Consider the following 21,723-nt stretch of genomic DNA (forward strand, 5'->3'; position numbering starts at 1 on the left):
GTTTCATTGTCCCATATTGAAAAACAAGTAGTTCTGTCAGCCATGGAGTTCATGCAGCCCAGTTTCCTGGGGATTTGTGTCCATTACCTTCCTCTTCAAGATCTTGCTTTCTTCTCCTTCTGATTAACTCCTCTGTGTCCCCTGTGTCCCCCCTGAGCCTGGGGACCGCCTATGCTGTGCCTCGGTCTGAGCTGTACGCTGCCCATGGCCCCGTGCTCGCTTCCCCAGCAGTAAATGCCAGCCATGCGCAATGCTAATTTTTTAAATAAAATTTTAAGAATTTAGTTATCTTGGAAGCACATACCCCTCGGGCCAATGGTTCAGCAGTTACTAAAGAAAGATAGATCCTGACAGCACAACCATCTTGCGCGTACCTGGGTGCTGGCCAGCTGTTGACTGTCATCTAGCAGATAATCTTTGTCTGATGTGGATGTGGAAAGCGTCAAAATGAGCAAAGCACTGTAACACCAGTACTGAGAACTGCAGAGATGGATTTGCTTCTTTCTGCAGATTGGGGCACAATTGTATTTATTCTACATGAGCCTTTGTAGAAAAATAAACAAGTGGCCTATTCTATTTTAATTTCCTGGAAGCCTGTGGTCAGGGAGCAACTTTTTCTTCAGGTTATTGAATTTCCCAAAATATCTGGGAACTCTGCCATCAGGCTTTGTTTTCTGAAATTTTGAAATATTACTCCCTTTTCTATTTATGCTAGTCATGGAATGTTGACTTTTTTGTTTTAATCTGTTCTGTCCTTAAACATTTGTACCCTCAAGCTTCTATCTGATGCATTTTGTTGAAGTATGTCTTTATTAAAACCTCAAATGGTCTGAAGGGAACAAACAGTGACAGGAAGGTCACATTATGTAAAGTTGTTCAAAGAGAGTATAAAATAGTGTAAAAAAATTCATCATACGAATGGACTTGGGACAAAAGAAGCTGCTAGCTAGGGTGTCTCAGGGTTTCTAATGTGGTGGCATGGTGTACTAAAACTAACAGAAGATTTTTGCCTACTTTTTGTTTTCCATGAAAATGTCAGTGTTTTTAGCGCTGAAGAAAATCAAAGGCCTTTGAAATCAAGCTACAGTGAAACACATTGTACTAGTGGCATCCATATGACTATCTTCTACATGACTTCAGATTCTGTGTATGATCAAACACTTAATTTTTAAAAACTGAGTTGTCTGATTCTTTTTCAGTAATCTCGTCATATCTTGAAGGGGTATTCTTCTGCACTGCAAAAATTATGGGCCTGCTATATCAAAGATTTGGTGGGGTGAGAGTACTATACATAAATTTAATATTAATGGGTCCCAATCCTCAAAGATGGAGGAATGATAGTTTTAATGAGCAGGACTTGACATTGCAATAAGTAATTTGATTATACTCGAGCAAAACATTGTGTATAATTCTGCTGTGGCCCAAATGTAGGTGGCAGCAGAAACAGTTTCAGGGATAATCACTCCACATTTCTCCAGCAGCAGATTAACAGCATTCAGTAATGTCATAATTTCACAAATTGGTCAAGAACGAACCATTTCTAGGCTGTGCTTAAGAAGCAACTTTTAAAAAGGTTTTGTGGAGTGTGAAATGTCATTACAGGATCACTGATATGGGGTGGAAAAAGTGATTCATTGATTTCTCCAATGCAAGTTATGTGGTTGGTTGTACTGTTAAAGTGCAAGGTGGAAAAATATCTTCCACACACCAAGGAAGTGGCATATGCAGCCTGTAAGTGGACATACTGTAGTTTGCATGCATGCAACTGGTATTGAAAGATGGGCAAAATGAGCAAAATTCATTGTGCCATAAATCTTTACTGTGATCAGCGCTCAGAAGTGGATGGTATGTGGCCCTGTTGCTACTTCTTTACTTTAAAATTAGCAATATGGCACCACTGGGTACCATAAAATGCACGAGAAATGGGCATATTTGGGGGAGTTTATTTGTATGCAACCTTAGCACCTAGAAACCCAGTGACAGGCCTTTTCATACTTGGCTCTCAACAAATAATCTAGGACAGCCCCGGCCTTAAATAACTTTCCGTATGAGTACAATACAAAAAATGGTTGCTAGACCTTACAAATGGACAAAAAGTATAGCTGGGGAGTCTCAATGCAGCAAAAAACCCCCCCAAACTAGACCCTAAAAAAGGTGCTGCAGGCATTTTGGACAGCTACAGTGAGCCTAACTTCTAGAGCAGGAAACGGAGATTTGTCAGGAGGGGGCACATCTTTCCCAGCCCCGGAAAATCCATCCAGACACAATTACATTAGCAATAGAAAACAAAAATAGCTTTTTGTCTGAGTCCTCATCTCTTGCCTTCTTTGCCATCAGCCCCGATCTCTGTGCAGTTGCTGGTCCGATCTTGCTCCTGTCCTGCCACGCGATGCCAGCCGTGTGGATGCGATGTGGCCGCTAGTCCAAGCCCATATAACCTGCTTGCCTAATTTTCCCCGTTGCTTTAAACAGTAGTTTGCCTTTCCTAGTCCTCACTTCACTCCTTATTTTAGCATACTCCTCCACTTCCCACCTGATCCAGTTTGCTGGCTGAAGCAGATGGCTCCCTGCTTCCAGCTCGCGGGCTGGCGGTGCCGGTTGTGGAGAGCACGAGAGTGGCAGCACGCCCGGACTCTGCTCCACGGCTTGCTGCCACGCTCCCTGGCGCTTGCAGGAAAGACCAGTTTTGCCCTGGTAATCCTCCTGTAGGATGGTGCTCAGGCAGTTTGGCTGTTTGCTGGGGCATTGCCTGCTCAGTTAGGAGCGTAATTTTTAGCAATTTGACCTTCTGAAATGTTTTTTTTCCCTCTTGTCTGAAACTTGGCCAGATTTTCATGGGAATATTTTCTTTTTTGCCTGACTCAAAAGCTCTCTCTTCCAAACTTCAATTTTCTGTTCCAAAATAGCAAGTCACCTGAGCATTTCAAAAAAAAAAAAAAAGTATTCTTCTGCTGTCCAAACCAGTATTTTTTTCTAGCATTTTATTTAGAAGCGGATAAACCATTTTGACTGAAACTTTATTTTATTAAAGACGAAAAGCCTGAAGCAAACATTCAGCAGAGGTGGTATCAGTCCAAATGGACAATGTTTGACAAAGCCAGAAGCAACTGTGTCCTATAATACAGAGTCAGCCAACATGACTGGGCAATGCTAGAAGCTTTTTATAAAAGAACAGGCCTGAAGAAACACAGATTTCCATATCATACAGTTCAGGATTTTAGAGGGTAGTACAAAGAGGCAGAGATTAACATTATGCCAGTTAAACTGAAAAAAAAAGAAAACCAAATTAAAAGTTGCAAAAACTAGATGCTTCACAGCTGCTTTGTTCTTATTTTATGGGGGAAGCTTGAAATTTCAAAGCTATCCTGCCTGTGACTTTTTTAAAGCTTTTTATTTCCTGAGGCAATTTAGCTACTGAAATAGAGTATGAGGTGCTGCGAGCCCTCACAATTTTCAAGAAAGGAAAAAGTTGTCAGGTTTCAGGTTTTAATTAGATAAATTACTCGCTGCTTAATTTACTTTGTTCCTTCTGGTTAGGTACTTGTATGAAGGCCTACGTGTTTGGCTAGGAGGCTAGAACGCTTGCAGGGTTTGCAGCAGAATTCATCTTTCCCTTGCCCGAAATACTCTTCTCACCTGCATCTTCCTCTGACACATGGCCCTTACTAATTAAAAAAGATGGAGGCCTTCGTGGAATACACACACATGAGAGTCCGATAATCTAATTAGAGGTGATACATTTTAATAGACTGGTTTTATGCACAGCTGCTAAACTCATTGCAAAGTCATTATTAGCTTCAGCAGCACCAATCTCCCGCAAACAACTCATCCTTTGCTGCTACGGAGGCTGTTGCCCTTGTGCTCAAAGCAAAGGACGTCCACCAATTTCGGCTATGTCCTTTATTTATAACTGCTTTCAGGGAAACAGTTGCATCCTTGGCCGTGCAAATCAGCAGTCCTGACTGACTGTGCCAGACTTCGCTGCGGTGGCCGTGCAATGGTGGTCTGTGTCCAGGCCCTGACCAGGTGCAAGATTTTTGCAGTCCACGGGGTGGCTAGAGCCATGGATTTGGTGTTTAGCAGTTTGTCTGGTCTTTGCTCCGCTCCCACAACTCTACCCCTTGGACTAATAATATTTATCACTTTTTCCTTCAAATCCGACCTCTTTCATATCTTTAAAAGTATTGCCATGATACTATGACAAGATCTGTGTTATTGTTGCTGCCTTGCCTTGTGCTGCAGCACAACTTCGACACGCAACCAGCAGGGAGAACAAGGCCTCAAAGCGCCTTGGCTATTCTCTGCTGTTGTAGTCCCAGAGCATCGTTACTGGACTTTCATCTTCATATACTTCCCATGAAAGGCAGTTCATTCTGATTCAGGATCAGCAGTTGAAATCACAGATGGTGTTTTTAAACCCAGTTTAAATATGGGTCTGGCAAGCTTCCCTCTTTTCCTGGAAGCCACGTCTTTTATGTTCAGTGCCGTGGCGAGTTCCCTCTCCCCATCCCAGACACTCAAGCCTGGTCCTGCCAGCGCCACCACCACGCGCCTGTGCTGGCCTCTTCCTCCGGGTGCTCTTGGCCCTGCATATGCAGAAATCCTTGTCCCCATCCCCAAACTCTATGAGATAGAGAAGTAGCATCCTTGTTCTGCAGGTGTGATTTTGAGACAGAGGGCAGATAACTAGCTTGTTCAAATAAGCTCAGAAAACCTATGGGCCAAAAATCATACTAGCTTAAGTCCCAGGCCGATAGCTTATTTACAAGTTGATCTTCCTACCTTTACAGGAATCTGCAGTGGCTTCCCTTTAGATAAACATAGCATCGTTACCACTGATAGTTTACAATGTTAGGTCTGGCTTCACTCTAACTTATGTCCTGATTTTAAGGTATGACACTATTGGTTTAAACTGGACATAATGTGCATTCTTTCCTCCTCCTCTCCCAGATGGTATTTCGGGAAGCTGGACACCTGTTTCATGGTAATTCTCAGTTTAAGCCATGACAAAGATACTCTAAAATTAGCATATTTTTTAGGATCCAGTCCAGCAATCATTTGCTACCAGGTGCACTGCTTGATATCATGACAAGTCTCATTTCAGAAAAAAATGACCTCAAATGTCTCGCAGTTCCATTTTTTTCTGGTGACTCAAGTTTCGCTCATCATAGTAGATGGCAGGATCACTAAGAAGAGGCAATGTTTTCCTTTTAAAGCACTTAACATATAGCTATCACTTCATTTCTGGTTGGAAGGTAGGCTGCTGAGAACTACCATCAGCTCTCATTTGGTTTATTGTAAAACTGGCAAAACCTAACAAAGGTGAAGGTAACTTGCATGGTATATTCATAAGGGAAGAGTCAGAGCATCCTTGTATGTGGAAATGTGTTCATGCCCCGTCCATTCTTTTAAGCCCTATGCATCATGCAAAAGGGAAGATTGTGTTGCCAAAATAATCCACTATAAATCCAGAGCTTGTGACAGCAGCTAGTTTGGAGAAGTGTATTTAGCATTTCTGTCTCTCACCGACCAGTCTGAGAATACATAGATTGCAAGTGATCAGGACACAGACCCTCTCCTTGGACCTACAATGCTTTTTATGTAAAATATGCTTTTATCCGTCACAGTCTGCGCTCCGCTTTTCTGTTCCTAAGTTCTGTATTGGCAGCTTCCCTGCTAGTGAGAATTCATGTTTATACACCAGAACAGAACCAGTGGTTAAACACAGGGATGTAGAGATACCAAGTATATTCAGAAAATTAGCTGTTTTGAGTGGTGGGACTGAGCAGCGGTAACTCAAGACCGTATACATTGTACAACACGTATCTGCTTGGTGTCAGTCCCATACAGGCGCAGTGAAGGACGCCCCTTGGCTGCTGCATGCACTTCCACCATATAAAATCAAACTCCTTTTCTGTTTTGCCAGACAAAACCTGTGAGTCACTGTCTGGTAAAGACTGGCAGGGTTCACTAGCAGATGCCTCAAGCCCCTAGAGCATGGCATTGGCGTCTGGAGCTGCCCCAGAGGAACAAACCAACTATCCTAACCTACCTCAAAAGCTCCAGGGATCGGTGCCAGGGAAGACTGTATGTTCAGGTCATAAGGAGGTAGCTTGGTAACTCTGTAGTCCTTGGGTGCAACTGCTTCTCTAGCTCCCTACAAAAAAAAAAAAAAAAAGAGAGAGAGGTAGAGAAAGAGAAAAAGGAAGAGAGAAAGAAAGAAAAAAAGGAAGAATGAAAGGAAGGAAGAAAGAAAAAGAAAAAGAAAGAAAGGAAGGTTTTATCTGAGAACTTTTCTCTCAGAGGCAATTCATTTTTCATCAATTTCTTTTAAGATTGTTTTTCATTTCCATTCATTCCTTGATAACAATTAAATAGTCAAAACAGTTGTGCATATTTAATGGTAATCCCACTCCCACGTGAAAGAAATTCCTTGTGTCCCTTCCCTCTGCAGGAAATGGGTGTGGGGACACTTCTACTTTCCTCATCTCAGCCTTCACCCCTCACCCATGCATTTTTTTTTTTTGCATTTTGCAAGAATCTGCCTTTCAGATATCTCCATGAATTTGGCTCTTGATTCTGCAGTGAAATCTGTGAGGGCAAACTCTGCTTGTGCAAGGGGCCCCTTTAAAATCAACGATACTTGATGTGAAAACGTGAGCACATCTGTGCAGAGTAAAATGCAAGGTAGGGACCCTATTTACTTTCATATCTCACAAATTGGTGCACAAGATTTCCTGTAGTCAATTGCATCTGCTTATGTTGCATCTGCTCAGGATAATTTATTTTAAAAAGAAATGGTACAATATTCTCCTTGTTACAATAAGGCAGGTGGGCTTAATCTGTTCATACCTGAACACGTTTTGTATAGAGCAATAAATTGAATGGTGAAGGACAAAGGAGCTCTACCACATTAATGTTTTTTCTGTTATGCGTTGTAGTTGTTTGCATGTTCCTAACTGAGTGTGGGGTCTTCCATGCTAGGCCTTATCACAGTATATAGCCAAGACAATTTAATAGAGAAGAAGGAATTCTTTTTTTTCCCCATGAAGAGGAAAAAAATAACATTAAATAAATAGGGAAGGGACAGAGCAATGAAATGGCTTACCTAGTATCATGCAGAAAGCTTTTGTTCCAGGAATGGAAAACAAATCTGTGTCCCAGTTAAGTACCTTTTGAAGACTAGGTCACTTCTGAGTAGAGTAGAAGCTAAATTGTGTTTTCTCTCAACAGTCTGCAATAGCATACATTTGCTACTGTATTAAAATACTAAAGAGCTGATGAACCATGGCAGGGGGGAGGGAGAAAGGTGAAAACGTCTTGAAATTTCTCCCTAAAAACCACCTGAATCTATGAAATTGAAGAGAATGTACTGAAATTTTGGCCTAAAGAGCTTTAGATATGGTAATGGCATGCAAAACTTGGTCTTTGAGGCTGCTGTTTTCAATGGAGCTTGTGATGGCATGAGTTAAAAATTGTTAATACCTGACCAGTTCAGGAGAAAGTGAGGACCACTGTTGTGTTTTCAGTCATGAAATCGTCTTTCTCTAAAAGGTACATTGCAAAATTTTGTATTTAGCACCCTTGTAGAACAGGACAGGAATGAGAGCTGAATGAAGACAATTGTTATGGATAGGCCTAGTAAGGTTTATGTTTGTGAGATATCATTGACCACACTGTACTTGATCTGTGGAGTAAATGAGAAGACTCCAGCCTCCAGCAGTGTCAATATACTGCTTTTCATGGGTATTCTGGTCATTCTCAGGAGTGAGTAATGAAAAAGAGGTTGGCATTTTGCTTAAAAAATAATCAGCAATATGAAAATCCCTAACATACCTATGAAGGTAATGCCAGGCTTTCATGCTGTAGTGAACTACAAATAACCCTCATTCATATGATCCTGCTCAAGTTGCAGCGTCACATCCTTCCTTGGTGTATTGTGATTGTGATGCTCAGGAGGTGCTCAGTATCTCTGCATTGCCGTTGCTTGCTGTGATGTATGAGCAGCTTCATGCTGATGGAGGGAGTGCAAAGTCACTGCTGAATTAGCTTCTCTTTACTCTTATTACCCAGGCCCTAGTGGGGGATATATCTTTCTCAGAAGAGTGAAGGCTAGCAGCACAGGCCATGAACTTGTAGGTGGCTTAGGAGCAGCTCAAAAACAAGTAAGCGCTTTGTAAGTACGCCTCCCTCTGTGTGTTGCTGATGGCTGCAAATGGCTGCAGCTCAATGGGAGAGGAAGACGGGAGAAATACCTCTCTGCATTTGTACAAAAGAAGAATGACAAGATGCCCAGTGATTACTGACTTTTACCAGAGCATAAAGGCAAATACAAATACACAACAAGGACATGGGAACTGATGAAAGCTGCCTTGAAATGTGTCGGGCACTGAGTAAAAAGCTGTGGTAGCCACTATGTTCCCACCCACAAAACTGTCTTGCTGTTTAAACCGTTGAGAGAGGGATGTGACATGATTGCAGGGACTTTTATTGAAGGAAGTAGCTGATACCGAAAGCTTTGGAATCGATTGATTTTATATTAGTGTACATTTTGTTCTATTTTAATAAATAATGAGACCCTAGGTACTGTTGTACCATATACCATTGCTGATGACGCTTAATCTTCAGTATTAAATACATATATTCATACATGCATGCATGAATCTTTGTTTTACTGGTGAACACTCTTCTCTTGTTCTTATAGTCCGTTGCCATGGCATTGCATGCCTTTATTAATAATGTAGTTGAGGAATGTAGCTGCACATGCTCACAGTTACAAATAAAACATTTATAAATTGGCAAATTACTGTTCTCAGTTAAAGACTATTTCCTGGCCTTTTGCCAGAGAACTTAAAAACATTTGTGCTTTTTAGAAACAGAAATCTTTCTTTTTTAGAAAGCACAAGTTTTAGTTAAAGCCCAATCAACAAAAAAATACATCAAGGATTGCAGTGGCACTTTGTGATAAGAAGATGCAGATGTGGGTTTAGTGGGGTAGGAGACAAAGAAAAGATCTAGGTATTTCCTCAGAATTACATAGCAAATTCTATTTTTGGTAGGAGAAGAGAAGGCAAATGCCTGCCATCCAGGCACAAGTCCATCTTTCCTCTGAATTGAATATGCTACTAATTTATCCATAAGGAAGGGTTTTTATGTCCTTAGTTGAAACAGGCAGCCCTACAGAAAATGCCTATTAGAGTTCTTCGCCATTTCACTTGAAGACTGAAGAGAAACAGATTCACCTGATAAGCATAAATTCACCTCTGTGCTTGATTCATAAAGTCTTGTCCTACATATCTCTTTGGTCCTGAAAAGCAAAGGGTAAACCTGCAAGTGGATGTGCTGCAATTAGTCTGACTGAATTTAAGATGATTTGTTTGGGCCAAAAGGACCTGCTGGACCAGAAACTGTCTTGAAATCTCTCATTGGTGTATTTGACTGTTAAGGCTGATTTGTCCTATAGCCCTTTCGGAGGGCAATGACAGTAGACTCTCGAAAGGTTCAGAGGTATTGCGTGAAATTTTTTAAGCATTATGTGAACATTTACTGGGTGTTAGATATGTTTAGCTAACTTGAGAACTTAGTTACTTGTAGAATAGTCTTACACAGGATATTTTGGTATTCCTGCATTGAAGTCCAGCTCTAGAACTAATCGTGTTGTTTAATTTGAAAGTGTAAGAGTATTAAAAATGCTGGTTGTATTTTATTTTACTTTGACTGATAAGCAGTTAGACTCAACTTTGGATCCAAGTTTTTCCACAGCTTTATCCTGACACCCCAAAGGATAATTTTCAAGCCATTTTCCATTCCACAGGGATGAACTCTACCTTTTTCTAGTTTCCAGAGGTATCATCTCCTTCACTGCCAAGGACCCTATCTGGGAGAAGTTTAGGTAGGATAGTAGCAAGAATGATGGGCTCAGCATGTCTTGGAAAGTACTTTTTCCCTTGCAGGATTATGGCTGTTATAAACAAACAGGAGTCTCGATGAAAAACCAGTAAAGTCTCTCTACAGCCTGTACAGCCTCTGCTCCATTCGTTTTCTCTCCTGACACCAGCGCTGAACCCACCCTATATCTGCCTCAGTGTCTGTTAAACAGCTTTCTTTACCTGACTGCAACCCGACCTTGAGAGAAGCCCCTGGTCTGATTGGTTTGTAAGCACAGAAAATTGCCTGCCCATTACTCACTTTTTGTGAAATAATAGTGAAATAAAAAAAACTTATCAAAAAAGAGAAGACCAAAGGAATACTTCTCCTCCTTTTGGTATTACAGCAGAAGATTGTTCTGGCTTGGCTTGACTCACTGCATGAGTGGGGTTTGTATTTCTCACAGATTACTCAGCAAGTGAACAACAGAGATGAACATAAGCTGTCAGTGAAATAACCACCTGGTTGTTTGTTCAGAGGTAATGTGTTGAGAGTTAATGATGTCAACTGCTTGGGCATCTGTCACTGAGGACATGAAGCATCCTCCATGAAGGATGTACCGTCTTACTGTTTCGCAGTAAATAAAGAGTACGCTCTTGTACTTCTCACTCTCTTTTCCTCCGCACCCATCCTGCGACTGAGCTCCCACTACTGACGGGAAAGAGTGACTTCCAAGAAGAACAGAAATCAAAGTGGAGGTCTGGAGAATATCACAGTGGAGCTATTTTTTCTCTAGTCTAGTGTCTAAACAAAGAGAAAGCATGCAAAAAAAAAAAAAAAAAGGCCCTGGTCTTTGCTTTATCATTTTAACAGCAGCCTAACGTTTTCTCAGTGCGAGAACTGTACTTTGACGGCAGAGTGGCTATTGCAAGGATCAACTTTGTGCAGAAAGGAGACAACAGGGCAAGAACAGTATTTCGTGTATTTGTCTAACAGTGTAACCATGTGAAATGTGTACCCTTAATTATAGCTTGAACTTACATATCCAGAAAAAAAACCCACCCTAAATTACCATGTGAATGTACCTCTTTGTTTTTAAAAGTGAATTTGGAAGTTCATAAGCTTATTCTTCGTAGCGGAACAAATTGATTTTTAAGTTTGAGACAATGATTGCAGAAATTATTTTACAGTCCAGTTGACTTCGCTTGATATCTATATAGTATTTTGCTTTTGGAAGGAAGGATATGTCCTTTTTGTGTCTTCTTCAAGCTTTTGTCATAAACATGATGATGTAGTGAGTGTAAATTGTGTTCATAAGCCCTGTGTACATTTAGATGTTTGAAAATGGCCCTCTCCATTCTTGTAGTGACTACTTCCAGTGTTGACTGCCTACAAGATGTGCATAAAGTCATTTCTCAGCTCTTCATGAATGCTGTCAGCAGAGGAGAGCATTTGCTTATTGGACAGCAAAAATAAAAGTTGCAATGCTGTGAGCTGACCAAAAGCTGCTGCTTCAAGAGAGAAAAAATTGCAGTACAGTCTGTCAAGCAGATGGGTGACAGTTTTGTGTGGTTCTGTTTAAAGAAAAACAAAAGATTTTTTTTTCCATCAAAGACTGTTCCTGATAGCAGGTCTTAGGATAATAGTGGACATCACATTGGAGTTCTGCTTATACTCCTCCTCCTAGTATTGCCCTCTGAACGGGAAGGTGAGACCACACGTGACATGGTAATAATAGTTACTTTGTACTACTAGATAAACGTTGCTTAAACTTCAGGCAGTTTATGAAAGAGGAAAACATAATTTTAAAATCCTAAGGCATTTCTGAGAATAAATTCCTTTCAAAACTTTTACATTGAAAACATCCAATATAAGAAGTGATGTGAAGAATGTACCAGTTTAAATGGGAGCTACGCTATTTAATTGATACATGACATATAACTTGGAAAATTTGAAATAAATTAATAAAAGAAAATGCAGACTGAAATTCTGTAAGATTTCTTGATAGCTTTTGAAAGAGAGTAAAGAAACCCTGGTGTTCAAGCATACACAATGCTTAACAAAAATCGGCATTACCAGAAGATTACCAGGGAATCAGCGTTACCATCTATTGGGAAATAGATGACCAGTAAAGAGAGATTTCTGCAATTATGTGTTAAGGAAATAGACTGTCGGATTATTTTTATGGCAGGCATACATAGTCTGAGAGCTAGGAGAGCAGGAGCATACTAACATTTTCTTTTTCAGCCTGTGACTTCTTCACTATTTTCATTCTATATCTCTTCATGTTATGAACATCTATTTCCAGTGCTTGGAAAGGATCAGCTGAGAAGCATGATTATGGGCGATGCTGCAAAACAGCTTTCTACTCTCCATGTGTAAGATCTGCTTTGGGCATTTTTTTGTCAGCAGTTTCTGACAGATGCAGAAGTGGCAGGTTTTTGCCTTTGAACTTTTAGCGCACAAGAAATGAGTAAAAGAAATGCTCCACACACCTAGCTGGTCCTCATGTATCTTAGCTTAGCTGCTGATAGCTATACCAGTGTGTATTTCTGCAGTGCTATTAATAATTTTATGTAGTAGTTTTCTCAGACTAGACCAGTCACTAGCAGAGACAAGAAAGCCAGAAGCTTGTGTGGGACTTTTTTGTAAGGAGGGAGTATTTCCTTCTCCACAAGGGTTTGTGCTAGCAGGGAGTGAGGGGTAATGTGATATTTTCTCTGTGGCTTGGTGGTGTGTTTGACCGCAAATTGTAAATTACAGGGTTTGTAGTTGGGCTGTAGTTTGCAGTCTGTTTGGGGACTGCACATCCTGAACAGGGCAGAGGTTTTGCAACCAGTGGTAAAAAGGAGGTGTTCAGCAGACTCTCAGCTGCAGCTAAGGATGGAAAGGGGCTGAGCTAGGCAAAAGAAAATGCTGAGAAGCCCCAGAGCAAATGAGGGCTGTGGGGGGAATGAAGGGTTTGGTCTTTTTCTTGCGCCCACCTTCAAAGAAATGCTAAGCCAAGGGAGGACAGTAGTAGCTCCTGAAATAGCACTCTAGGAGCCTAAAGCACGTCAGGAACAACATAAATGGCTGGAAGCTGGGGCTGTAGGAGTTGCATTATCGTTGAAGGGGGATTATCCTTGGATGAATCCTCAGCTGGAGGAGGAGATCTGAAAGCTTAGAGGGGGGCCTCTGGTGTTCACAGAGATAGCTGGAGACACGACGGAGGGGAGGGTGGGCTGCCTACACAAGCCAAAACTTATATATGCCCATTAAATAACAGGGCAAGGAGGCAGATCCATGAAAGTAAGGGTTTGAAAGAAACAGACAAAGGAAGAAAAAGGCTGAAGGATGAGAATGAGCGATGTGGAACAGGTTTCCTCCAGAGTAAAGCCCAAACTTTAAATGTTCAAGCAGGGAGGGGGGCATGTGTGTGTGATGCCATGGGAATTACATGATCCTCAAACTTCTCTCTGACCCTGCTGCAGGCAAACTGCTACCAGGATAGACGTTTGAAGCAGACAATTCCCCAGCCTTGGGCTATGTATCTCAGAGCTCAGACGTCTCCTTCCTCCAGCTCTGCCTGCCAGCCACAGCATTTCTGTTGAAACAGAGACAATATAGAGGGGTATTAACGCAGCAAGGGGCAAACGTGCTGTGGCCTTTTATCGGCGGTACCCAGCGCTCTACTTGCTCCGTGTCACATCAGTCCTACCCCCACCTCTCCACAGCAGCCCTCGCTACCAGCCTTGCAGCGCACTGGCTTTCCTGGAGAGCACCAGGCTGGAGTATGAGTCAGACATACAGCCAGAGGAGACTCCTTGCCCCCACGCTACCAAACACATTCACTGCAAGCTCCCTTAAAACCTAAATTATCCTATGGTCAGAAAAGGGGAGTAGAGAATGAAGTAGTCAGCTTTGCCAGTGATCCTGAGTTAAGTCAGGGTAGTAAAGATGAAAGCTAACTAGGAAGACAGGTGAAAGGACCTCATAATACAATCTAACTCAGCAAGGAAAGGCAGAAGAAAAAGCAATCTCAACTTTACACATAAAAGAATGGGTCCCAGACTACTGTTATTCAGGATCTGGATGTGGTTTCAATAGATAGTTCTGTCAGAATAGCAGTTCGGTACTCAGCAGCAACTAGAAAAGCAAAATCAACTGTTTTGGAATTATTAGAAAGAAATGCAAAATAAAACAACAGGCAATAATTATGTCCTCTACAAACTTACAATACCTCTGTTTCCAGAATACTATACAAAGTGCTGCTGTTTTTCTTCCTCCTCAGAAGAATATAGACTTGAGAAACATACAGCATAAGTATCATACAGTTTTTAAATGAAGAATTACTAGGAGCTTTTAAGGAACTAAGAGATAACTGAAGAAGAGTACAATAGGGACCTATAAAACGGCAAGAAGCAAAGCACAGATACAAATTAAAAATAGCTATAACAGGGCCCTAAAAGCACTAATAAGCCTTAATTGCCCTGATCAGGCTCACCTGGGGCCTCCACCCACACCCTGCCCAGGGCCCAGGAGACCTATTTAAGGACTTTGCCCAGCCTTAGACCTTTGCTTTGTGTTTGCCTTGTCTTATCCTGATTTGGTTTCTGGGGTTGTGTTCCTGGCTGGACTCTAGTCCTGTGCTGTAGGTACTTTGTCTCCTGGGCAGGCCTGAGGTACATGTTGCAGCCTTGTCTCTAGTCCTATCTCCTGCTGCTTGTGACTGGACACCCAGTATGGACCCCAGACCTGACTCATACTGTTGCTGTGTTGGCGGTTTTCAGTGGACTCTGTCACCAGCCTCATACTGCTTGCTGTGGTTGCTGTCAGCTTCAGGCTCATCCTCCTGTATGGAGCAGCTTTACTCTTGCTACTCCCTGACAGACTGCTCACCTTACCTGGGATGCTAAGTAAGTGGCTTGGAGTTATGTCCTTGCATATTTGCCTTGTTCTTAGCTACATCTGTAGCTGTTCACCCTTGCTAGCTGTTGGTAAGGTTGCTGGGTGAGGTGGACCTTTGGTCTGAATTAGAATGGACATCTGTGCAGTTACCATCTGGGCTAGCTAGTCTTTCACTTTAGTGTTTCTATAGCTTTACCTCAAGTCTAGAGTTGAGAAGAAGCCTTATTTCTTCCCCTAACTTTTGTGCTTCTGTGAAGAGCTTCTATCAGCTTCAGTGGGTACCTGGCTTTTACTTCAGTTCTTTCTTTAAAAAAAAAAAAAAAAACTTTAGAAATCTTACTTAACCTCTAATTTTGGTCCAGTTTCTCAAGGTGTTCATGTCCTCTCCTTTTTTTTCTTGTCTATTAACATTTAAAGGTTTCTGATCAGTGTAACCAAATTTGCAGGCAGATTTCAGAGATAATTTCCTACAGATCTTATGCTAGTTGGCAAACTAGCCAAGTAGCAGGCTAGGCAAAATAGGGCCAAATGGGGTAGACCGGGACAAGTCTGACTTCTGATTCCCCTTTTTCCAGCTTACTTTTAAGCCATCTGTAAATGCTGACTTTACTTAACTTCATTATTGTTGCTTAGATTCTCATTAATAGAAGTGTCTTATTTATCTAATAGACTAGAACTAATACCCTCTTTAAAAAATACTTATTAATCAGTAAGTTACCAAGCAAAAATAACGTCTAATCCAAAACAGTTTTAAAAGTAAATACCTGCTTACTGGATTTCAGGTGTTTTAACTTACTGTGGCTGTTGCATTTTCTAGATAGTTCAATTTTATTCTCCTTTGAGTCTTTTATTTGAAGCTTACTGCAGAAATAAATATTTTAATTTCTCTTGAGGAAAAGTGAAGAAAAAGAAGGTGAGTGTTTTATGAACCACCTAATGTTCTCCTTCAGAAAAACAAAAATAGTATAAAGTGCTACCTTTTTAGTCAGTTTTCAGATCTTTACTTTTGAAAGAAAAACTTTCTTGACTGATTTAACAAAATGTAATGTCCTGTCATGGGAACAGTTGGTGCACTTCCTGTCCCTAGGGTAGGTGTTGCAAGCTAGTAGAAATAGATCCCAAAATTATGGGTAAATACCAAGACATAGAAAGTACAACTACAGTAATGATAGTTTGCTAGAAAATATAGTCATGATAGGTTGCTTTTAGGCTCATTAGGGGAAAAAATAGCTTTGTTTTCAGAGCTGCAGTGGCCAAAAAAGTCTCAGTAGGGTTTTATAGCTCCAAATTGCCTTGAATTTTGAGCATGTGTTTAATAGCTTTCTAATGTACCCTGTTCTAAAGTTCTGCAACATTTTGAGTGATTGCTTTCCCTTCCTTGAATCTAGACTGCATGTTAAAGTGCTAGAGTGAAAATGCAACGTGTGGTTCTTAAACTCCTCAGTTTAACCCTAATCAAGCAAAGGGTTTTCCTTATCCACAGGATGTGGAATTGGACATTCCCAGAAGAGTGTGTTTTCTTCTTGAGGTTTTAGAAGTTGAATCCACGAGGAAGAATGCTCCAGTCAAGTTTTTTTCCCAAGAGACCAAATGCTGCTGTGCGTCTTGAATTTTTTATTAAGATTTTAATGTACCAGCTGCTGTCTTTTTTGCCACTTGAGCTAATAAGTAGTTTACCTAAAGCAATGAATCATTCATGCTATTTTTCAAGAAAGCCTATAGTTATTTCATGAATTTCTGGGTTTATTAATTTCACAGTTGCTTCTTCTACTAATTTAAAAGAAGTACGGTTAAATTAGGACAGAGGCCCAATCTGCTTTCCTTGGAGTTCGGCTGAGAAGCCTGTATTCTTTGAGAACTAGCTTGGGAAGTTACTATTGTAAAAGATAGTTTGGTGCAAGAGTCCTTTTCAACATGATAATACATGAAAGGAGGTTTTAAATAGTAGAATCAAATGAAGCTTAAAAATCAAACTTGAGTACTCTTTCAAGAAACCTTTTTTACCATTTCCAAAAAGAGTGTCCACTTCCTAATATGCTATACCTGGGAAACAGTACCTTCTGCATTGGAATTTCTTTCTGAAGAGAACAGAACTTAGATCTGTACATCATTTTTTTTTCCTCTAAAAATCAAAAACCACTTGGGCTGCTTTATCAAATTTTTAAAATTTGCTGAACACTGAAGTGAGACCTGAGAGCTGTTAAGAATCCAATCTGATGCCACTGAGATTTGTGGGGATGCTGCTAGGGACTTCACTGCAAGCAGGACTGGCCTTCAAGATATATTTTCCTGTCTTTTGTATAGCCTTTCTTTGTAACCTTTGAAAAGTGACTTGATATCTGTCCTGTTTCTTGCAAGAATAAAATTGTGCTCCATGTTCATTTTGTAAAGCTGCGACTAGTCTTCAGGAATATTAATAGTATTCCTGGAGAGTCTCAGATAGAAGATATAAGGGAAATGCAGAGCAAGGTGTTTTTTAACTTGAAATACACTAAGGGGAGTATTGCGCTGGGAGTGCTGCATGGCAGTGAATTCTGTACTCATTGAATTTAAGCAAGCATTTGCTTTTTTGTCCAGAACAGTTAACTGCTTTCTAGTACCCATGGGTGTATCTTCCCATCCTTGTCAGAAATAGAATAGGATAGAAATCAAATAAAACCTCATTTTTACTCATGAGCACACACAGCCATGGAAAGACTTATGAGTTGCCTGAGATTGCTCAGTCTGTGATTGAGAACTGAACTCTGTTCATGGCAGTCACTGGTGCTCAGATGAATAGCTCGCCCTTTCCACATAGAAAAAAGAAATGGGACACTTTATTATCAAGAGATAGGAGCAAGCCCAGGCTTTCCCCCTTATTTTCCTTTTTCCCAAATGCAATAGAAATGGATTATGGGGCTGCACTTTGTTTTCCCACTCTAACATTAACACTTTAGACTAATCCTGCAAACACTTACTGACCTGAGCAGGCCACAATCAAACCAGGCAATTGCTCTATCTATAAATGTGGAGCTTTGTATTTGCCTGACTTGGATAAGCGATTGGTTTGAAATTGTGACTGAGTGTGAGCTAAACTCCACTGGTAGCATCCCAAGGGCTCTCTGGATCTGAAATAGATGATGACATCCAAGTTACATGGCAGGGATGGAAAAGTAATTCTGACTTAACTGTGAGTGGTGTGATCATATAGCACAATCTCATTAAGGACATATATCATTGGATGGCATTGCTATCATGACTCAGGGTTTAGTAGTATCAGGGCCATGATGTTGCACCTTGTGATGCTGCTGCAGGACTTCCCTGGATCTTTGTGTAACTTAGTGAGAGCTGGGGGATGCTTAGTATTAGAGTAATGTGCCAGTTACTTCCCATTTTGCAGGGCCTGGTCCTGCCAAATGGAGAAGGGCTCCAGGGAGTCTTGTGTGACTAGTTCTGGACAGATGTCTTCAGAGGTCAGACTGCTTTAGTTTCTGAAACTGTGCTACTGGGAGACTAGACAAGGGAAAAACACTGCTGGTACCTGGGCTAATTTGCTGTTGGCTGGTTTTAATTCAAGGTATACTTCTCCACATATACTTCATGTAGGTCAAACAGGCTTTAGGTCTATCCTTTCCAGTAGAGACCCTTGTAAAATTCCTGTGGACCTTGCTTATGATGCAAAATTGACAGCTTTTATCTTATATGGAGGATGAGCATTTTTAGAGATCTACTCCATACACAAATATACATATTCATGTCACAGGAATCTTATTAAGCATTCTTCACTTGCGAGGCTGAATTTTTAAGGGGTATTTTCCTGTTGTAAGTCTTTGAATATAGCAATGGATACTACTAGAAAGTTAAATAAGTTATACCTGTATATTAGACCTGAGCAGATATGCATGCTACTTCCATAGCCCAAGCACTGTTCTTGACGCTGTATTTCCATTGCTGGAGCTTCTGTGTGTCCTGGTGGGTTTGCTGCGGCCATCAAATATACTGCTGCCTTCTCACAGGGGCAGCAGAATGGGAGGTATCTGTCTCTGCCCACCTACCCAGCTAATAGCACACACACTAAGATGCTAAACTAAATCTGCTGGTGCAGCTGGACTAATCAATCTTCAGTAAAGAAGAGCCATACTGAGCAGGATATTCATCTGTTTCATTTGTCATTCCCCACTGAGGAGAGATGGAAAGATCAGTTTTTTATTCTTGTGGGCATTTGGTATCTCTTTTCCCTCAAACTACTTGAGGCTTCCCTGAAAATGATGTGGCAAATAGGTATATGCGCTTACAGTAATCCTATAGAGTTACCTCATTAGCAGTGTGAGTTAAGGAAACAAATGAACTATTTGGATATGCCTAATAAAACATGTCATGTTTGTTTAAAAATACAATTGATGTAGGTAGAGATTGGTATGTGAGATGTAGTAGCATCATGTTTTTCCTGACTTGCATCTAGCCAAATGGTTCTGATGATGCACAATCTCAGAATGAGAGATGAAGAATCCTCTAGCTTATGGATTTCACTCTCAAAAAATACATCATTACATACAAGCAATATCTGACCTAGGTTATGCAGAAATGGAAAAAACAAGTATATTTTATACTTAAAGTCAGTGTCCTTCAGCCTATGTTTAAAGGTCACTCACCCAGGCATGCTTTCATCCTGGAGCTGGTGCAACTGCTTGTTGGCCTGTCACAAAGGTAGATGTTTAGGTGTTAATGTAATAGAACTAGCTTATTACTTGCTAATTCATATATTGAAAGTCACATTCCAGACAAAGGTTTCTGTCCCCACTCAACCAGTCTGGAGCTGGAATATAAATTTCTATGGTTTTGTTTCTACAGCCAAGTTAAGTATCAAATGAGTTAATTGTTTCATTTACCTTCAATAAATGGTTTGTTTACCATTTGGCATATGATACCTATCCCATTGGGCATCTTTTCCTTTAAGTCAGTGTTATTTTGGGATAAATGTCAAAATATCACTACTTACAGGAGGTCCGGGAGGGGTAAGCAGGAAGGGAAGGCTTTGTGTTGGAATAGGATCTGTGGAGAACCAGGCAGACAAGACAGGCTTATTCTTGCATGCTCAGCTTGGGATCTATTTTCAATAAGGCAAACTTGAGAACAGGTGTTGGATTGAATCCCACTTGACAAATCTATGTGAGTGTCCAGGCAGCTAGGTGAAAGGAAGACAATATTGTGAAGAAAAACTCAACTATGTGTACCATAACACATAGCTAATATAGTTTGATTTCTCTATGGGTATCTGTTTCTAAATACAGTAACAAGTTTTATTAAACTCTTCACTGTAGTGACATAAACTTCCTTTTTGCTTTTGTCTCAGTGTTAAGGATGAGTTCTGGGTGCCTGGAAAATTGGAGGGTTTTCTTTCCAGGAGGGCAGGGATACTGCTCTAACCCCCATGCTGGTATAAGATTAGAGCTCCTCAAAATTGTGTGATGCTGTTTAAAGCTGGACAGGACAAGGGGAGAGCTGATCAAACAGACCGCTGGAGTGGGAGAGGCCTTCTAATCATGAGCATTAATTGAGTCTCTGTGCCATGTAGCAGGGGAAGAAGAGGTCCTGATCCCTAGGGCTTCCCTAAACTTGTAACACCAAAGCAATGTTAGTTATGACCCCTCCTGAAAAGTGAGGAGGGTTGTATTTCCCCCTTCAAAGCATGAATAGGTGAATCTTATTTGAAATTACAAGGAGATGTTTTTTAGCCACAAAAATCACAATTCTGGAGTAGTAGTAGTAGTTTTTATAACTTAAATGGACGTTTGCATCTTCATTAACACTTAATAGTCAACAAGTAATCATATAATTTGAAGTAATTCATGGTCGGTCTGCTTTAACTCAACACTAACACGCAGGCTCTACCAAAATCTAGGAAAGCAGTGGTGAGCAAGAGAAAGGAGAAGTGGATAAACTCAATCATAGCAAGGAGAGGTCCATCTTTCAAAAATCCGTTTGCCACAACTCCTCCAATCAGTAAGATGTCAGCTTTGCAGAGACATAGGAACACGGTGAGCTTTATATCCAGGAGACCCGATAATAGCAATTGCATAAAAATCAAATGCAATAGCATTAGGAGAAAATAGACACAAAAGGATCAAAAAACAAGGGTGGGGAAGCCCTAGAATTGGTCTCTTCAATAACTGAACTTACTGGATAAACACTAAATATCCTCTGGTTCTTGGAAACCTGAAACTGTCCTGTTAACTTACAGCCACTGATGGCTTTGACTTGATAAGAACCTGCTAGCTCTTGACTGTTAGATGGCTGTTACCCCAAATAGATCTGGCTTTCATTGTTGCTACTCACTGAACAATCTAAAGCACAAATTTGGTTTTCTGCTCTATCAGTTAGAACTGGCCTGGTTTTTACTGGGCCAAGATTTAAAAAAAAAAAAAATTGCAAAAGGATGTTTGTAGAGGATGGATTCAAAATGAATAAATAAAAAGATTTAAAAGAATGATCCAACATACTTGAAGCTTTGGAAAGGAAAAAGGTTTCCCTCTTGAGTGGTGTGATCAGGAATGAGCAGATGCTCATGGACACAATGCAAATGTGAGACTTGAAAGAGCTGTCAAAGATTCTCATCCAAAGGATAATGTGAAGAGGTCACCCTCCATTGACCTCACTGAATCTTGTTGGATAGTGTTTATTTTTTTTTGGACAGTTCTTTTAGCATTGCTGCCCCCCCCCCCCCAAAGGAAAGCTGGTATTGCTATTCCTGTGAACTACAGTAGTTTGGTAATTCCTGTGAAATTAATGGGATAATTTCAGTGTGAATGATTCTCAGTTTTTTCACTTGAGAATATTAATATACTTGGAAGAAGAAAATACTGCTCACCAGGAAGTGAGGTGTATGTACACCTGCTTTTATAAGTGAAAGGAGTGCCAAAGCCAGAGCACTGCATCATTTTTTTCATAAATACTTGCACAAATGAGAGCAAGTCTCTGCCTAAGCAG

At 40.7% G+C, this 21,723-nt stretch overlaps 1 protein-coding gene across 1 annotated transcript in view; it reads left to right on the forward strand.

The window, feature by feature from the left end:
* Positions 1-14,692: 14,692 nt before the first annotated feature.
* HECW1 (HECT, C2 and WW domain containing E3 ubiquitin protein ligase 1) overlaps positions 14,693-21,723 on the forward strand; it is a 308,997-nt gene continuing 301,966 nt past the window's right edge. Inside the window, exon 1 of the mRNA XM_068935996.1 lies at positions 14,693-14,765. The gene's annotated coding sequence lies outside the window, so the exon portion shown is untranslated. The remainder of the gene's footprint in view (positions 14,766-21,723) is intronic.

This window comes from Struthio camelus, chromosome 2, assembly GCF_040807025.1.
Source record: "Struthio camelus isolate bStrCam1 chromosome 2, bStrCam1.hap1, whole genome shotgun sequence".
NCBI classification, from domain to species: domain Eukaryota; kingdom Metazoa; phylum Chordata; class Aves; order Struthioniformes; family Struthionidae; genus Struthio; species Struthio camelus.